Genomic DNA, 19183 nt, shown 5'->3' with positions numbered 1-19183 from the left:
TCCCACAGATGCCCCCAAATGTTTATGAGCCACATGTGGAAAGAAAGATAAGCTCTGAAAGCTCTTTAGAGTCAAATCCACAGAGGTCACACGTTTTGAGGGCAGCTTGGGGGAGAGGCACAAATAAAGATGTGAAGGATTTGGATCCGGAGAAAAAGGCACGTGGAGTTTGAACGAGACATACCAGGCGACAGGGAGAGCGATATCGACAGTGCTAGAAAGCCGTTCCTCGGAACGTTTACAAATAGGACCAACTCTTCAAAAATACTTTGCATGAGGGACGTGTCAGAGACTGTTAGCTAGGAGCCAAAGGGAAAATAATGCTTAACTGAAAGGGTAAGACAGTGACTACAGGGCGTGAGGAGTTTAGAGGCATTTTAAGCTAGCTTGGCTCAAGTTGAGAAGTAATTAACCCGTGTTATATATTACTTGTTAATGTGTCCACATTAACTGTTAAAATATAAACAATGAAGGCAATTATTAAATGTGGAAGTGGTCGAACTCCGCAAGAGAATAATGGGTTTTGTGTATATTTCAAAGACTGCTGATGTATTTAAGTGAAATTATATACCATCTTGGGAAAAACTAAATATACATATAATAAAAAAAAATAAGTGGATGGCAATCTTCCCAAATTCTTTTTTTTTTTACCATGTACAAGAAAGGCAGAACAATTGGGGAGCAGGCATGGATATCAAGAGGCTAAAACCTGTCACAAGGGTGAGTTAACATTGGAAGAAAAAAATCTTGTGCTTACTGATATTTAAAATTTTCAAATCTCAAAGTTGCACTGACATTTTATTTTTGAAGGAGCAGAGGTGAATTTAGTCTAACATTGCTGGTTGTAATATGGCTTTTCCCCCATCTACGTAAGCACACCACCACCCCGAGAGAGAGAGAAAGAGAGGGAGAGAGAGAGAGAGAAGGAGGGAGGGAGAGAGAAAAAAAGGAAGGAAGGAAGGAAAAGGAGGGAGAAAAACCTCTCATTTGGGTGCATCTTTTTATGCTAAAGCATCTGAATGAACATGATATGGGCATAATCTACTCTGGTAGGTGAGCAGCCGCATGCACAAACCGTCCCTGGAGACCTTCTCTCCTTCTCAGGGATGCCTGTAATATGTGTTTGCTTCAGGGCTGGTAAGGAGAGTCTCTTCCTGCCTTGTGGAGACTTTGCTAGGCTGTTACCCCTGGCATATATTGTGCTGTGATTTTAATTAAAGCATTTGAATGCTGGCAGGTCAGTATTGTTAGCAGGGATGTCTGATTAATTGCTTACTTCTTTGTCACACTATAAATGGGATGTTGTGAGGGTACATGTTAGAATCCAAACAATTCCCCCTAGAGTGGATGAGTAAATGGACGTGGGGGCAATCAGTCCCTTTCATTTGGAGTGTGAGATAGGAGAAAAGCCAAAATTGCACCAGTCACCCGGTGATCCCACTTAAGGATGCTAGTGTTAAAAGTGCTTCCCGATTCCGGATGGCGGGCCGGGGCGACCCCTTTCTGTGGGACACCACCGGCCCAAGGTAAAGGGAGGATTCGGCCGGTAAAGCACTCTGCTCTCCGTCAGCCAAATTAATAAATGTGCAAATTAAAAAGGATGTCAGGGCACTAAAGAAACATCTGCTAAGCAAAGTAAAAAAGTAATGATGATGATGATAAATAGGGAGAGACAAAAGGGATTTCGGCTTCAGGCGAATTTCCATCCAGCTGCACCCTACTGTAAGGAGCAATCAGTTACCCATGAGGGTCTTGCACTGGCGAGACAGTTAGAACATTATCTTTGAACATCTAGGTGACAGACTTTTAGACTGTTGACCCTTTAATATATTACCAGACACTGGCAACTGTCCCACTGCAGGATTTCTCAACTCGGCTTCACTGACATTTTTGGCTAGACGACTCTTTGGCGTACGAGCTGTTCTGGGCATTGCGGGATCCTTAGCAATGCCCCCTGCCCTCCACCCACTAGGATACCTGCATCTGCCCTCCTTTTTCCCTGTCAGTCTTCAGACATTGCCAGGTGTCCCATGGGGGGTAAGGGTGACCCTGCTGCAGGACCACAGCCCCTGTTCAACTTGCTAGAACACAGTACCCTTGGCCAGAGCACACACTGGTGGACAAACAGTATGTCTGGTAGCACAGTGATAGAAATGACCATTAAGGATTTACTTGTAATATTTCGGCACTGTAACAACCAGGGTCGGCTTGCATCTCGTTATCCATGTATTCCATAAAATAGTTGCCAATGGTGAGCCCTCTTAGGCAATTCAAAATATTTACATTTTAGGAATTCGGGGTCCTGCGCACCCTTGCACAAATTTTCAATTCGCCGTGTTTTTGCCTTGCTCCTTTTGGCGGGAAATTTGGAGGAGTGATGTCTTCCTCGGCAAGGCAGTGAACAGTTTTGGTTCACATGAAGCAATCCATTCATGATTCTTTTCCCAACTTAAAAGGATGAAAAGAATCTCATGGCCAAACACTTAGAGCATCCTAAAATCTTCCCCCTGAACTTCCTGTTTGGAAACAACACGGCAATTACTAATTGTAATTATGTCCCGAATCTCTACGACCAGCTGTCTGTGCTTTTTGTTGTTGTTTATGAAGCAGGTGAAGTCAGTACTAATTTTTAGAATTTACATGAGTCACCTGGGAAAACTGAGGGCTGATTATTTACCATGACGGTTTACTTTACCTCTGTATCCATTTTTAGAAAATGACTTTCTCTGTATCACATTGTTTATAATGGCACAACTTATAACTGATACTTAATGATACGATTATCACTTTATGAAAATCTAAGGGAGCCAAATGCTGTAATGGAGAAATGTTGGGGATATTACATGTTGGCTCTGTTGCCAAAGCAAGGTCTTGGCCATTATTTCTGTAAATAAGGACTAAGTCTATACCCAAGTCCATCTAACACAACCCAATCCATGTAACAAAATATAAGAAACTTTTAACAATATACTGTTAGTACACTAAAGGAGTCTTTCCTTTTCGTATAGTTTCCTGTATCGTTTATTTAAATATCCTTCATAAAGTAGAGTATTAATATGTGAAAGCCCATGATGAATGGATACAACAGGTCCTCCTAGTGGACCCCACAATCCTGTACACACCCAGACGCACACATGCAATCCTGATTTCCAACAGAAATCATGTTTTAGAAGTTGCAGATGAGACCTTAAAACTAATCAAAATCTCCCTCAAATCAAAGACTTCCTTCTGCAAATACAGTGTAGGATTTCTCCATACTAAATGGTTGGAAAAACATATTATATTTCCTCTATGGTAAAATATGTTATTTAGCATATCCACTATGATAGGCTTCATTTGAAACTCGATATAACCCGTCTTTGTATCGTTCTTTCCTCCTCCTTGGCTTTGGGGTGTATCTCTCAAGACTTTCTCACTTAACTGAACCACCTCAGGTTTATTTTATAATCTGATAGAAAAAACAGCAGATGAAAAGACGTGTCAAAGTCCATAATATTTACAGGCTAACCTCTTGCTTCAGACCAATTCAGCAGTCTATGGAAATTTGCACAAGATTTGACTAAGCAGCCAAACTTCAGGATACTTGCCCAAATGCAATCTTGCAATCTTTTTTAATTCATCCAGCCTTAACAAAAACCAGACAGTTTCTCCATCTTGGATTACAGGGTAGCGAAGGATGCCAATGTATTTATTAGTACGATTCTGAATACCCTTTGTATAGTATGAGGATACTAAAATTATCCTCAACTTTTTTTTTCAGTGTACTGTGCATAGCTACATTGAATATTCATTTGTGCATATAAATGTACATTCGGTTACAAGATCACAAAAATTTGGGAGAATTACAATTCAAAGCAACTGCTGAGGGAATCAAAGAGTCATGGGATTTCAAAGCACCTTGGAAGATCATCTAGAAAATCTCCCCTCCCATTTCAAAGGAAAAAACTGTCTGCTTTTTTTTGGAGAGATTCTCTATAGAGGAAGACCCACTGACCTCTCGCCCATCTCCGTGACACTGGATGAGATGGTATTGTTGTGATCTAGAAACTTCCCTGGGACAACTGTCTCCTTGGAAAGAGGCAAGAAATCCCAGGTCTTGCACAGCTACTGTTGAATGTTACTTTTGGTAACATAGCCGCACAGTCAAAGAGCATTTACGTGGATTGGTTATGGGCCACTGCCGGCCAACCAGAGAGCTGGGCCTTGTAGAAAGCTGAGAAAGAGCTGTATAGATATGGGTCAATGACCATATGACCTTCCATTGTGCGGACTGGCCAAGAAAACCATTTTTGTCTATTGTAATTAAACGATGATGGGAGGTTGAAAGAAGAGTATATTGTTCAATAAATGGATCCCAAGGTCAGATAAATGCCTTAAAAGAGCGGGGTACATACCATCCGTGAAGTCTAATTTAATCGACTGAATGTTCTCACAGACACAGGATGTTATAGGAACAGGAAGTACGTAGTTCTCAACTAAGCAAAAGTGGGGGGCAGGGAAAGCACAAGGTCAGCAGAACTGGGACCAGTGAAGGTACATATTGGGAGACTGGGAGAAGACTATGCCTAGAGAAGGATCATGGGTATTTTAGGGCATACGAAAAATAACTCTTCAGTGGAGTTTGTGCTCACACTTTTGGTATGAGTGGTGGCTGTTTAGTGTTCCCATTGGACTTTGAGCAAGTTTTTTCATCACTCAGCTTCTACCTCTATGCACTGGACCATGGGAGACCACTGGTCCTTTCCTGTCCTTAGTACCTTCCTTCCTTTCACCCAGCATGCGACACTGACTACAGCTACACCATCATTAAAAATGCTTATGGTCTCCCCATAAAGATCCAGCCATGGAATGGGTCCCATGTCAAACTATCAGTGAAAATTTGGACTGCAAGTGGTGAACACTACCTAATTTTTAAAAATTCATAGGCAGGGATCTATGATAACCCCCATCTTCATGCACTGTGCTTGGGTAATGTTGATTTATTAGTACAGTAGAATCCCACTAATTAGCACTAATGACATGGGGACCCATTGTGGATTATAGAATTTTGCAAATTAGTGAGTACATGAATAAACAAGAAAAATCAGGAGTCCTGCACTGCAAAATGTCCTTTCCCACTTATTTTGACAGGAATTTTATGTTGATTATTTATGATAATTCTTCATCATACATCTCTAATGTTCGAGTCTCTGAAAAAGGGCATTTGCAATTTTTAATGGGGTGATGCTTATACAGTACTTGGGTAAAAGGAGTACTGTACTGCCAAATGTTAGGATAATGGGTCCCTCATGAAATTGACTGGGTAGAGAAAGGAAATTTACAAGTTTCAGGTGAGAAGGATGGGAGGCAGCTGGCCCTTTTAGGGGGATCACTAGAACTATGAGCTTGTGCTTGAGAACAATAGCTAAATAGTAAATGGCTCTAAAAATAGCGCTCAGCCTATGTTTGTCTCTGAAGTACTTGGGTCATTAAATGTGTTAGGTCGGCCACTGTGAATGATCTGGTTTCTCAGGTGGCATCTAGCAATCATAAATGTACTTAATATGTAACAGAAGAGTCACAAATAAATGATGTAGGAACTTTATTTGAAAATTTTCTCTGAAGAGTTTTAAAAAAATTTCTGGATTTGGATATTTGATATTTCATTATGGGAAATATCTAGAAGACTGGGGACAGTGTCCAGAGTTGAACAATATGTGAGTTAATCTTGGGAATCATTGATCATTTAATCCTAAGGAATCATCCCTTTAATGACCGTGATTTAGGTACTGATATGATACTTGTGAATAAATACCAAACCCGAAGAAGAGATATTCAGCTAATTATAGAGATAAAAGCTTGTGAATGGGAGTAAAATTTCAGGCTCCATGAGCCCTGAGATAGATTTTAAAAGTAGATGGTACTAGGTTGCAAACTTTTGCATCTCTCTAATTAATTAGTAGATGGTAAGAATTCTACTCAAGTCCAACTCTTGCTACACAAGGTTGCTCAAATGTTGCCTGACCATGGTCGACTCATGGTTCTTCCCCCAGGTTTGTTGACTGACATCTTGTCAGTTACAGTAACTTATGTGCCAGTTGAAGAAGAAAGAACTATTTCTTAATATTGTAAAATGAAGTTCGCACAAGCACCTTTCAGGGACTCAGTGAACCCTGAGAGTACAATAGAGACCCTTTGCCTCAGCTTCCTGTGAGGCCATATGCTAGCATTTTGAAATTTACCAGCCAGCAGCCTTGATTTCCCAGAGAAAGGAACAGCAAAAGAATGTCCCATAAATAATCACAGTTGGGCATTACTAAAGGGTTGGGAATCAAGGCTGGGAGACAGGACCCAGGGGACGGGAGGATCTGATAAATAATCTCTATCCTGTTTGTTGCTCTTTGAGCCTTGAGAATACATAATGCTTCCCACAAAACAGGGTGGGCAAGTTAGCATATGCAAATAGACTCATGAAAGTTTATTTTTAAATTACGCATTTGTGCTTGAAAGTAGAGGTTAGATAACTGTCAGTTTGATCTAAGTCCCAGTGAAAATACTAAATCCTTTTTTGGTTTTGGGTCTCACATTTTGAAGCGGTTGTCCTTACACAGAATTCCAAAATACAGGCTATGAAGACCCTTAAGATTTTCCACATTTCAAGATTTCCTGTTGCTTGGCATGCTTACATCCCTGATTCAAGAAAAGAAGGGCTTGGCTTCACTCCGTGGTCTACTTTGACTCTTAAGTGAAAATTTCTTTTGATGATGTGTATACCCCTATTCTAACTTCATTTTCATAAGGGTGTTAGTTTGCCAAAATTGTTGCTTCTTTGATCTGTAAAAAAAAAAAAAAATCACTAAATGTGTCAAGATACAAAACTGAATTAATATGACACAGAAGGTTACTTTCATAGACATAACCTGAACATTATACTTGGACTTTTTTTTTTTTTTTCTAAACACAGGAACAATACACAGACACACAGACACACACACACACACACACACACCATTATACAAAAAAGCTAAAGAATATTAAAAAAAATAAAAAATCTTCTATGTGTTTAAGATGTCTTGTCATAAATCACAGTGTTTAGTTAGCAAGAGGATATGTCTTAAGCATTATTGGATCCTAAATACTAATCGGTCACTAGAAGAAAATGTAAATATTAGATGTCTTCAATTATTCTTCCAGCTGTTTTGCCTATCAAGTTTTAAACTATTTCTTTTGACTGTGTATAGTGTGATTTAAAGGAAATGTGACCCCGAGCCCCCATCCATTTATATTGAACTCAACAAAGCATATCCAATGAATTCCACTGGACGCTCTGTACCTGTGTAACATGCGTTTCCCCTAGAAATTATAAATTTAGGAAGAATAAATGGAATTGAAGCCCGAAGGGTGTTAGTCAGATCCCGTGCTATGTGAATGTCGGGTAGCATCAGAAGGAAGCAGAATTAATTTTTCATCCTTAATGTATGTGTTGCTCACGCCAAGTGCATTTTCCTAGCAGGCTGTTGACTCTCAGTGAATCACTTTATAAGCACGCCATTGCCAAAGAGAAACATTGCCTCAAAATCCGTTGACATCTTCAAATAAAGCATTGAATTTTACTCGTGAGTACTAATGCCATATGCCCAGTAAAAGAAATGCCACGTTTTCATCCCTCAGGCGTTTTTGAAGGAGATTACCTCAGGGCCGAAGCTTCTGTTTTATGGGAGGGGAAGATTATGCTCACCATGACTTCAACTGGAGCCACAGTTTTTCACACCCCAAAAGGAGCCAAGGTTGCCAAAACACATCCTATCATCTGAAGTGGGGAGCAGAAAACAACAGGAGAATTTACGTATGTGGTACATGCATCACACACACACACACACACACACACACAGCAGGCAGCATCAGTATGGGGAGTTTTTGCACTCTCACGTGGGGGGCACTGGCAGGAGGGCACGCTGCCATGGGGAGGCTGGGAATTCCACCTCTCTGGGCTTAGCCACCTACTCAGAGCCCCCTTCCCTGGCATTTCACACTGGATGCCCAAGGTTGAGAAACTGTATTTCTGGGTAATGTTCTAGCTTTCAAAATAGCTGGGTTCCATCTTTTCAGGTTTGCCTCTCTGTATTAACACCAAAAAGGCACCATGATTCTGAAGAATTCTTGGCCTTCTGAAACCCACTGTTGGGACACTCAGTCCTCACCGCACTGGGGAGCTGAAACCATTCAATAAAAATGGGTTCGGCTTAGTTCCAACTTCAAGTTCTCGGAGTGGAGTGATGGGAGAAAGTATCACGGAATGCCTGGGTCTTTGCAGGCGCACAGAGAAGGAAAGAAGCTGTGATCCGATTGGTTTTTGTCTTGCAGTTTGCTGATAAGCGAAGACAAGGGTCTGGCTGTGAAGTCAAGGGGCTGTTGGGAGGAACCGAGGTTGTTGGTTGATCTATTCACCTCCTCATATTTCCCTTCACTTGTGGCACAAAGCCTTCGTTGCATTTCCTCAGGCACCTCTCCGGTTTCAACTCTTCTCCAGCCTATTGACTTTCGGGGCCCATAAAAGAGAATGACAGCTTCTCTGTGAGCAAGGCAGTTTGCAACGATCTTAGCTTATGGTTTTCCATCAACTATTTTCAGAAGAAAAGGAAGTAAGGAGAAGGAAGACCATTTAAACCCCATGGCTTCTTTCCTGGCTATTTTGAAGAAAAAGCACAGAAAGGAATAGACACTTTCTTCTACACTTTGTTTTAGAGGCTCTTTCCCTCCACGAGTTGACATAGACCTTCCCCGATAGTAGTAATAACTAAATATAGGGTCAAATACAAATCCCTGACATTTAAATTTGTATGTGTGAAAGCCAGGTGTATTCAGTTGGTCATTTGCTGAGACACAAACAAGCTGAAACTCCCAAGAAAGAAAGTCAGTGTCAAAGTGTAGCATTGTCATATGTTTATAAGAAGAATACATAAGCAGAAACGTTCTGTAATTTATACACATGAATAGATGGCTTTGTTTAAAGAATATGTTCTCAAATTTCTGTAAATTGGATTATATTTAAAATGCACTCCAGGGTTTTAAAGTGATTCTATACTGCAGACATTTTTAGATTAGAATCTCACTGTTGAGTGAATAGTCGCTGGCTTATCTTCCTCTCTATCTGAATTTTCACACATTATGGTTTGAAAGCAGAGTCCACCTGTCCTGAACAATCCCAGTTTCTCTGGTGCTCAAGCCCCAGAGAAGTCTGATGCTGAGAAGTACCTGGTCTGTTTCTTTGCCTTCAGAGAAGCCTGGGTTAATATTTCTCAACTTTCTTCTTCTACATCTTTGGGGGTTCCCTGCATTGACGCTCAGAGATGTTCATCGACTTCTAACTATCTGCAGAGTATTTAAGCTGTTTTAGTTCTGTGTTGTCTTTCTTGTGCCATTTAGTCCTGGTCCTCTGATTCAAATTTTCTATAAGGACTAAGATTTTACTTCATCCCTACTTCAGAGTCAGTGGTCAGTAAGACATTAAATTATTATATTATCATTGGTTATCAGCTCTCCCCCCATAGTTTTTGTTTGAGAGAGGACAATTGATATTATTTCATGTTTTCTCTTTAATTCCCTTTATAAATATATATTTTTTTCTGCTTCTAAAAATGTAGTTTTTTAATTTAGAATCTGCCAGACTTGAAGGCAAAATTTATTCCAAAAGAAGAAATATTGTCAGGAGCTCAGTCACATCACCCAGATCTGCTCCCTACCCCTCCCCTTTCAGTTTTTACCTAGCAGGTTTCCGTGCTTTGTATGCACCAAAGAGGTTGAGCAAATCCAATAGAGCCTGGGCCCACAGTTGCAGGGCAGGTCCTAGGGCTCAAGATGGGGTTTCACACCATAGACAACTGGAAAGTGCTCTATCCTCAGAAAGTTCCTCTCAAGAGAACCCTTTTTGTCCCCCATGAAATATTTTCTCCCTTCATTTCTTTCTTTCTTTCTTTTATTAATATATAAGGTATTATTTGTTTCAGGAGTACAGGTCTGTGATTCATTAGTTTTACACAATTCACAGCACTCACCACAACACATACCCTCCCCCATGTCCATCTCCCAGCTGCCCCATCCCCTCCACACCCCTCCCCTGCAGCAGCCCTCAGTTTGTTTCCTGAGATTAAGAGTTTCATGGTTTGTCTCCCTCTCTGGTTTTATCTTGTTTCATTTTTCCCTCCCTTCTGCTACGATCCTCTGCCTTGTTTCTCAAATTCCTCCTATCAGTGAGATCATATGATACTTGTCTTTCTCTGGTTGACTTATTTCACTTAGTATAATATCCTCTAGTTCCATCCATGTCGTTGCAGAGGGCAAGATCTTGTGTTTTTTGATGGCCCCCATGCGATATTTTCATCCAGTGAGAGGCTATCTCGATTTTCTTTCCCCAATCGGCTGCTGGAAAAGTGAGTAAAACACGGATTTTCTGAGCTTTTCCAATATTGTCCAGGTGACTAGCACACAACACCACACGGACTGATTGATGGCTTCCCTGAGCTGGCCCACAGCAGGGAAGTGGCAGGGGCTTCTCTGCAAGGCCTTGTGGGTTTGCCCACATCCAGGTCCTGGCCACATCCTCCCTGGATCTCCACGCAGCAGGTGGCCAGACTTGTAAGTACGGACCCATGAATCCGAGAGGCCATGCAGCTCTGGGGACCCTTTGCTTTCTGTGGTCCCCACTCTGAAGTGGCCACGAGTCACTAGTAGAGAGAGTCAAGACCCCATAGCTTTCCCTAAGTCTAGTTCAGAGAACAGACTTCAATACCTTTTTTCTCCCCTCCCTTCTTTCCTAATTTAAATACAACCTCAGGTAAACAGGTATTAAAACAGGCCTGGGCATCCAAAGGTGGGCAAAAATTCAGGCTTTATTGGCTCTTCTTCTTTCAGTTTTTACAACTCCTTCCGGATAACGGGCAGGATGCATGGAGAGCGAATAAACTACTGGGATCAAGGCCCTAGACTTGGTCCAAGAGTAGGACTGCTGTTACCCTTATTTTAAGGGGAGTAGAGAGAGGACAGAGCAGAAGAGGAGCTTGCCAGGGATCACAGGCTTTACAGGACACACCGGGGATATTTTTCTGCACTTGCCCTGGAGAAACAACACATTCAGATTCCTCCACGTGTGTTTCCCTCATCTGACATTGAACCGGGAACCCTGGCTATCACATCCCCCCCCCCCCCCCCCGTGCCTGTTATCTGTAGGGCACTGCGAAGGGCTGCAGGGGACACACCACGAGGGACAATTCTTGCCTTCGAGGAACTTCAGTTAAATGAGAGAAAAAGATCCAAATAAGGGGGATGCAGGGAAGGATCTGCTAAGTGACTAGAGAGTGGTATGCCCAGGAGCGATGAGAGCCCGTGAGGGGATGTGTCCCTGCCACAAATGTCTGGTAAGGTGGCCCTTGGGGAAAACCCTGAATGATGGGTGGGAGTTTGAGAGGAGGACCTGGGTGATGGCAATCCAGGCCGAGGGAAGAGTGTGGGGGAAAGGGAGGAGCCAGAAGGAGAGTCTTTTTCAACAAAAGAACCTGGTTTGACAACAGAATTGGTTTTACTCAGAGGAGCAGGCAACATACCTGGAAAAGTGGACTAAAGTTTGGTCCAAAAGAGCCTTCGGTGCCGGACTGAGACTGGAGATCTGAAATAAGACGAGAGAAGCGCAGGATGGGATTTTGAGGCAGAATCTGTGGGAGTTGGCGATGGTCTGGATGTGCGGAGTGGCCAGCATGGCTACTGGGGGACAGAAGAGTTCGTGCAGGCAGGGGTCAGTTTCTGGGTCTTTGGCATGGCTCTGCACCTTGCAGCTGTCTGTGGGGACAGAGCAGGTGGGTAGGGTAGCAGCAGGTGCAGTGGGGGTAGGGGTCCCCAAAGATGGACTGCAGCTGTGAGAACTGGGTGGGGGCGCTGGATTCGGAGATAGTGGTTGGAAGTGTGAGTGTGAGTCTGTATTGGAGGATTCCAGATGAAGCCACTGTGGCATAAGAATTATTTTGAGCTAAAGGTATTTGTGAATAGGCTTTTCTTTCTCCTCTCCTCTTCTTTCCTCCTCCCCTTCCTTCCTTCCTTCTTTCCTTCCTCTCTTTTTCTCTTTCTTTTTCTTTCTTTTCTCCCTTTTTTCTTCTCCTTCTCCTACCTTTGTCTCTACTTCTTCCTCTCCTTCTCTTCTCCCCACTCCCTTCTTTCTCCTTCTTTTTTTGTGGGGGAAGTCCTTTATCTGCCTAAAAGCAGAATATCCCCAAAGAACTCAGTTGTCATAAATCCCCTCCCTGGACATTGAAAACCAGGAAGGACTTCTGAAAAGTCATCTATTTTCCCATAATGCTCTTTTCTCCTTCTTTCCCTATTAAGCAGTCACATATTTTCCTACCAGTATTCTTTAACCCCTTTCCCTCTCCTATGAAGATAGTATTTAAGTCCTTCATTCTAACCACCTCATTGAGTCATATTTTTCTGTGACCTCCCATGTATGTGTGTATAAAAATCTATCTTTTGTCTTGCTAAAGTGTCTCTTTCTTTTTTTGGGGGGGGTATCGGTTTAATTAGCAGGCCCCCATTCAGAAACCTAAGAGGGTAGAGGGGGAAGTTTCCTTCCTGACATTATTGGCAGCTGAGAAAAGAGAAGAGGGCTGAGGCCAGAACCTTTGAGGACACTCACAGAGAGTCGTCCAGAGGAGAAGAAAGGCAAAAACTTGAATGACTGAGAAGGAGGGGTCAGAGAAGGAGGAGAGGGCTCAGGAAGGTGTGGGAAGGGAGCCTTTCAAGGTACAAGGGTAGGGACCAGCAACTCATCTTGCAGAAGTTAGAGGGACTAACATTTTATTGTGTATTTACTGTTCACCACACTGTACCAAGCTTGTAAAACTCCAGGTCACTTAATAACAACTAGCTGGTGCCTAAAGAAGGCCTTATTCTTATTTTACAGGCTCAGAGAAGTTGCATGACTTTGCTAAGGTCATTGAGCTATGAGAGAAGGACCTAAGGTCAGATCCTGGGGTATTTGTCTTGTACACCCCTACCTTTTTGCTTTTGATGTGGTGGGGCATCTGTGTATCCAAACCAGGCTACAATTCTGAAAACTGCATTTAGCTTCTGAGCGGTCTTTTTGTCCTGAGCCAGAGATCAACAAACTCCAGCCTGGGGAACAAATCTGGCTCCGGACCTGTTTCTGAAAATAAAGTTTTATTGGCACATGATCACAACCACTCATTTATGTACTGTCTGTGACTGTTTTTGCCCTACAACAGCAGAGTTGAGTTGTGAAAGAGACATTCAAAGCTTACCACATTATTGCCCCCTTTACAGAAAAAGACCTCAATACAGACCCTTGCCTTCAATTGCAAGGTTGCATAAATAATATTATAGATTTTGAATTCTAACTTTGTCTAATATAAAATTCCCATTGTGCAATGAAAATGGACCTACAAAGAATCAGATATAATACCCATATCATTTCCATCTACCAGAGCATCACACCCGCTCCCCTAAACTGTACTTAATGGGCTGTTATTTTTTTTTTTTTGAGACTTGGAAGGAACAGAAGATGATGAATGACAATTTGGTGACACTAATGAAGCAGCACACACCAGCTCAGAAAAGAGTCAAATCCGGTAAAATCGTTGCATCCCTTAAGAACACAGGAAGGGTGGGTGGAAGGTGGGTGGGAAGATAGAAAAGATGAGGGGCCTCACTTTTCAAAGGCCACAAACAATCCCCCAGGACTGTGAATTCAGCATATAATGGGGCACTAGCCAATTTGTCCCCAGTCCATTAGCCAGGACCTCAGAGCCATGAGGAAGGACATATGTCTCTCTATTCTTCTGCTGTTTCTGGCAGTACCATGGACCCCTCAGAGGCGAGGGGCTTCCCCTGGGCTGGCAGCTTCCCTGGTGTTGGTGGCCCAGCAGGCTTTCTGAGGTGGCAGTCCTGCTGGGGCACATCTGTCCCTCTCAATATTCACACTGCTAATGTCTTACTCTGGTGACAAATGCAAATTGGGTTTCTTAGTCCAAACATGTCAGCCTCATTAGCAGGTGCATAGCGATTGGCACAAGGCGCTGGCTTCTCCATTTCTTCTATTTTTACCTTCACTCATCTAGGGTTCTCTTATCCTTCAGGATTGCAGACTGGAGGCTCTGGCTATGGGGAACAGGCAGAAAACACCCCCCGCCCCCTTTAAAAAAAGGGCTACAGTTACTAGATAGTGGTTTCCCATCATTATTCTCTGACCTCCACTGGTCAAAAATTAAGCAAAAGCAGACTAGAATATTCCATTGATTTTGAAGAAAACTCCTGGCACCCTCTGTGCCTCCAGGACAGAAAGGTATAGACAATTATAACTCTGGAGATGAGGACTAGAACAGGATGCAGTTTTAAATCCGTTTATATGTATACTTGTTTATATGTATACTTAAAAAATTTCTAGGGTGAAAAATTGGATCATCAGTATGATTGATTATTAAAACTTTACTGTTCCTTCCATGTGATTGGCTCTAAACTCTTCAGTAACTCTCTCTCTTAGATCAAAAGTTTCAATTTGTCAAATGATTCTGAGTTTCTTGAACTTTTGATAGTGACATTGTGCTAGCAACAGCTTGGAGATTCAGTTAAGGATAGTACTGTTTTCATTAACAAATGCTCCATATTCCTAGATTCTGGGAAGGTTTGAATCATCTTTGTTGCAATCGAAGTCCTTCTAAGGTCTTTTTTGATGCCAATATGGGTTTGTTTTATAAACGTCGGTTAGCTATAAAGGTTTTGGGTAACAAGAGCATTAAAGAAAGTATTATTTGAAAACGATACTGATTTCCACTTTGCATTTATTTTGCTCTCGTTGTACAGTTTGTAATACCAAGGAAGTCATTTTTACTGTTGACAGCTCACAGTGATAATTTTAAAGCCCGTTGAGGGGTACTCTCAATTCTCTGTTCTCTTCTCTGGAAATTTTGTCTGAGACATGGGAGATGCACCTTTTGGATTTGGGATCAGTACTTTTTCAGAGAAACTTCATCTTCAAGGAAAGAAAATTGCACATCTTCTCCCAGAATTTTGTTTTTCAGAAAGCAGAAACAACTAAACTTTCCAGAACGGCTACAATGTCACATTCCTGCTCTGCTTCAGTGTAGACCACATAACCAAGAAGGGAAAAACAAAAACAAAAACAAAACAAACTAATGTAACCATTGAACACATAATTTTCCTATAGTTTGTTTTATGCCTTATTTTCCTGCTATCAAATACTCGGGCAAAAATTAAGCAATTTGGTCAATTGTGTGGACGGCGTCGGACATACGTGGCCACCGTCTGGATTCGCACACTTCCTTTTGCTCTCACGTTACAGACTTGGTGACGTGCAGTTCAGTGGCTGAATGCTAAGGGTTTCTTTGGAAAGATTTTGAAAAGCATTCCTCACCTTTTAATTGAAGCACAAATGCAGCCTAGTTATTGTTTAAATATTTTCTTCCTCAATGGCCATCTTTCCCCCTGAAATCAGGTCACTTGCTGTGTTGCCTTCTCTTTAAGGGAACCAAATTGCCCATGGGAGGATTCACAGAGGCCCCATGCTGAGTGCCTGTCTCAGGAGGACAAAGCCAAAGGAGAGATGAGAGGGCTGTCTGGGCTGTCTGGGAATCCGTGCGAACGGGAGTGCCAGGCCATTGGCAGTTCAGAGCTCAAGCCCTTGTCAGTAGTCCAAGGGGCCACCTGGGCCACCTCTGCCACTCCTTAGGCTCTGGGGTTCCGCTTCCCCTCAGCACAGTGCCCACCACCACCTCATAACAGAAGCAGCCAGCTCGTCATCTTCTCCCTCCTTAAAGCCTTTAGTGTCTTAGGGTGACAACGCTGTGACAGGCATCCCTTCCTATCTGAAGAGGACACCTGCAGGCTGCTTCAGTCCCTCTCCTTCTGTGCTGGGGGCTGATGGCCCTTGTCCCCACCGGGCTGTTGCTGAGCATTCCAGCTCCTGGGCACCTTTGTTGGTTTTTCTGCTCAAGGGTAAGAAGAAGGCCTTCAGTTCTTTGAAGTGCTAAGTGCCCTCATCCGCATCTCCCCGCTCCCACAGCCACATCTAACAGTAGTCAAAACACAAACAGAAAGTGCCACCCAACTGAGAACATTCCAAGTGTGGCAGACAGGTTCCAGGCTTCCGGGGAAGGCGGCTGCTTCCTGCGGCTGCCCCCTTCCAGCTGGAGGTCAGCCCACACGACAGGAATCCTGGCAGGTGGAGGAGTGCCCTGCTGCAGGGTTGGCACCGAGGGTGAAGTGGTGGCCTGGGGTACCCTCAGAGAGGGCATCTGTGCTCTGCTGACTGCTTTCCCTCATCCGGGAACAAAATGCCTCACACTGCGTTAAGGAAGGAGGAGAATGGGGAGGGCCTTGGGCAGGTGCATTCTGAGAACTGACGTCTTTTATGTTCGCATAGTCACCTAGCGAAAAGATTCTTAAAGATCCACATGGAAACCTCTGTGTTCACCTCTGAATGCCGCAGATTCCGTCATCTGGTTGAATGCAGCATTATTACCACCCCACGAATTTCTGCGCTGTCTCCAGAAAGCTCAGGCCAATATCCAACACCAAAGGGGAGCTCTGTACCAGTTTCATAGTGGTACAGAGATTAGTACCCTTTGTAAACCTTTACTTTTAAACCCTTATTTTTATCTTATGCAATGTTCTTGGATGCTGTTCTCAGGCATGTATGGGAGCGGAATATTTGGTGCATTAGCACAGGGAATTAGGTCGCTGGAAAGATCATGAGCGTCAAAGTATTTCATTCAGAATAAAGCTCTATTTGGAATAAAGCAGGTATTTCAAGATCTGAGAGCCGCAGTTGGATTTTTGATACCGATATTGGAAACAACCTGTCATTTGGAGTTAGTGTGGGGTCTGTACAGTGGTGGCAAGCTTCAGTGACTTCAGGGAGGGAACCAAGTCAGAGGGTCGCAGGGTACAAAGTCATAGGGACCAGGGGTGATGGGTGGCCTGTGGACTGTAGCCTACTGATGGCGGTTATCTTCAATTTAACACATCGCGGTGCTGAGCTGAATGTTCTGCAGGCTGCTTGCCTGGTCATCTGATCCACTGTTTATACACCGAGGCACAGAGACCAGGGTCACCCTGTAACATGTCCAGGATCCCCCAGATCATCAATCAGAGAACCACTGGGATCTGAGGCTGCTGATTCCAGCCCAGGGCTCTTACTACCACCACTTCAAGCTCCAACAGGTAAATACCACTGAAAGTTTTGTGTCTCCTCCTTACTTTCCTCTTTTCCTAAACTGTGCGTTACCCGCGCCTTGCTCTCTCATGTGTAAAATGGATATGACATCTTCTACCTGTAAGGTTGGCGCAAGGATTAGGTGAGATACTATATATTTAAAAACCCTGAAATAATTGGAATATGGGAGAGAGTCAACTTTCCTTCTGTCCCTCCTCTTTGCTTTTTCTTCCTTCTTCCTGTTTTCTCCTTCCTCTCTTCCCATTCTTTTTCTCTCCCCTCCCCTCTCTTTTCTCTTTCTTTTTTTTTTTTAAGATTTATTTATTTATTTGACAGAGAAATCACAAGTAGGCAGAAGTAGGCAGAGCAGCAGGCAGAGAGAGAGGGAGAAGCAGGCTCCCTGCTGAGCAGAGAGTCAGACGTGGGGCTTGATCCCAGGACCCTGAGATCATGACCTAAGCTGAAGCCAGAGGCTTAACCCACTGAGCCACCCAGGTGTGCCCTCTTTTCTCTTTCTTATTTGATTTTGTACTCTGGAGACAGGAGCACAGTGCTTTCTGTGTAGCAAGTAGTTCTTGAGTTTAGAGCCCAAGGACCAGGGCAAAGTGTGCTGATGGTGAGCAGAGGGGACAGGCAGCTATGACACACTGCAGGATAAGAGATACACACGTCATCTTGGCATTGACTTGCTTCTCTTCAGGATAGCAGCGCTCAGTCTGAGCTACCAATGGTCTTTCTGGCAATGGTAATGGCTTATCCTAAATGCACTTGCAACAAGGCTGGCAGGGTCTTTGGAACAGTCTGCTGATTCTGAGCAAAGCTAATTAAAGCATTTGTGAACTTAAGATTCAGCCTTGGCCTTGTTAGCACTGTACTCCATGCTACTGACTTTTTTCTCATTTATGATTCTAGGGCTTGGTGTTTGACATGGGAAGAAAAACAAGAAGATTGTAGCCTGCTGCTGCAGGAGGCTGGGGTTCCTCTCTCACTCTGCCTGGAGGGTTTGGGGATGCCAGGCCACCCGCCTCGGGGGGAGCCCCGTGGAATGGGGTAAGGGTGTCTCTGGGGCCCAGCGCTCCCCATACCATCTGAGAGTGTGTCCAGATGCATCTCCAGATGGCCCGTGACGAGCATCCTACCACATCTGGTGCTTGTTTGTCTGACCCTAACCTCTCAGCTTTGTTCCTTTATAAGAAGATGGTCTTGGGAGCGCCGGGGAGCCATGGGTGTTGGGTGAGGCCCGGGTGCTGGAGGAGAAATCTCTCACCCGGCTTGGTGGCCCATTCTCCCTCCTTTCTGAAAAATTCCAGTTCCAGCGATACTTTTGCCAGACAACATGATGAAAATTGTAGGGAACTACTCAGAGTAATAATAATAAATGAAAAAAATACATTTATTTATAGAGTACTTATTATCTGTCTGCTTTCCAAACTTCAGTCATTCAATTCTCACATGTTTTTGAGACAGTCGCTATGGTTTCATCATTCTCCTTTAGTCTGGGAACAGCGGCGCAGAGAGGTTAAGTATTGGCCACGGTCACATGTCTGCTGAGGGCGGAGTCCCAGTTTGAACCTGGGTCAGTTGGCTTCAGAACCTTCACCACGATGCTACACTGCCTTCACCAATTGTACAGAGAAATTGGAGTGTGAGCTTGGTGTGCCTTATGCATGTCCTCTGCAAGTTTGAGCTCTCCTTACTACGAAGACCTTGCGTTTATGACATGCTACGGCGTTCTGCTTTTCCACCTCTGTTCCCCATGGCTCTGCTTCCTGTTCTTGACTCTGATATCCTTCTCAACACAGCACATCGGTAGCCTTTATAAAAACAATCACAGCTCTCCCTGAGCTGAAATGCATTTCTCCAGTTCTTGGCAATTACCATCACCAGGCTCTGATCTCCTTATTTGAGGGAAGCTTGAAATATTATTCCTGAACTTGCCGATTAGAATAACTACATTTGAGTGTATATGTT

Source organism: Mustela nivalis (genome assembly GCF_964662115.1).
Source record: "Mustela nivalis genome assembly, chromosome: 8".
Taxonomy (NCBI): domain Eukaryota; kingdom Metazoa; phylum Chordata; class Mammalia; order Carnivora; family Mustelidae; genus Mustela; species Mustela nivalis.
This window is presented reverse-complemented; position numbering follows the sequence as displayed.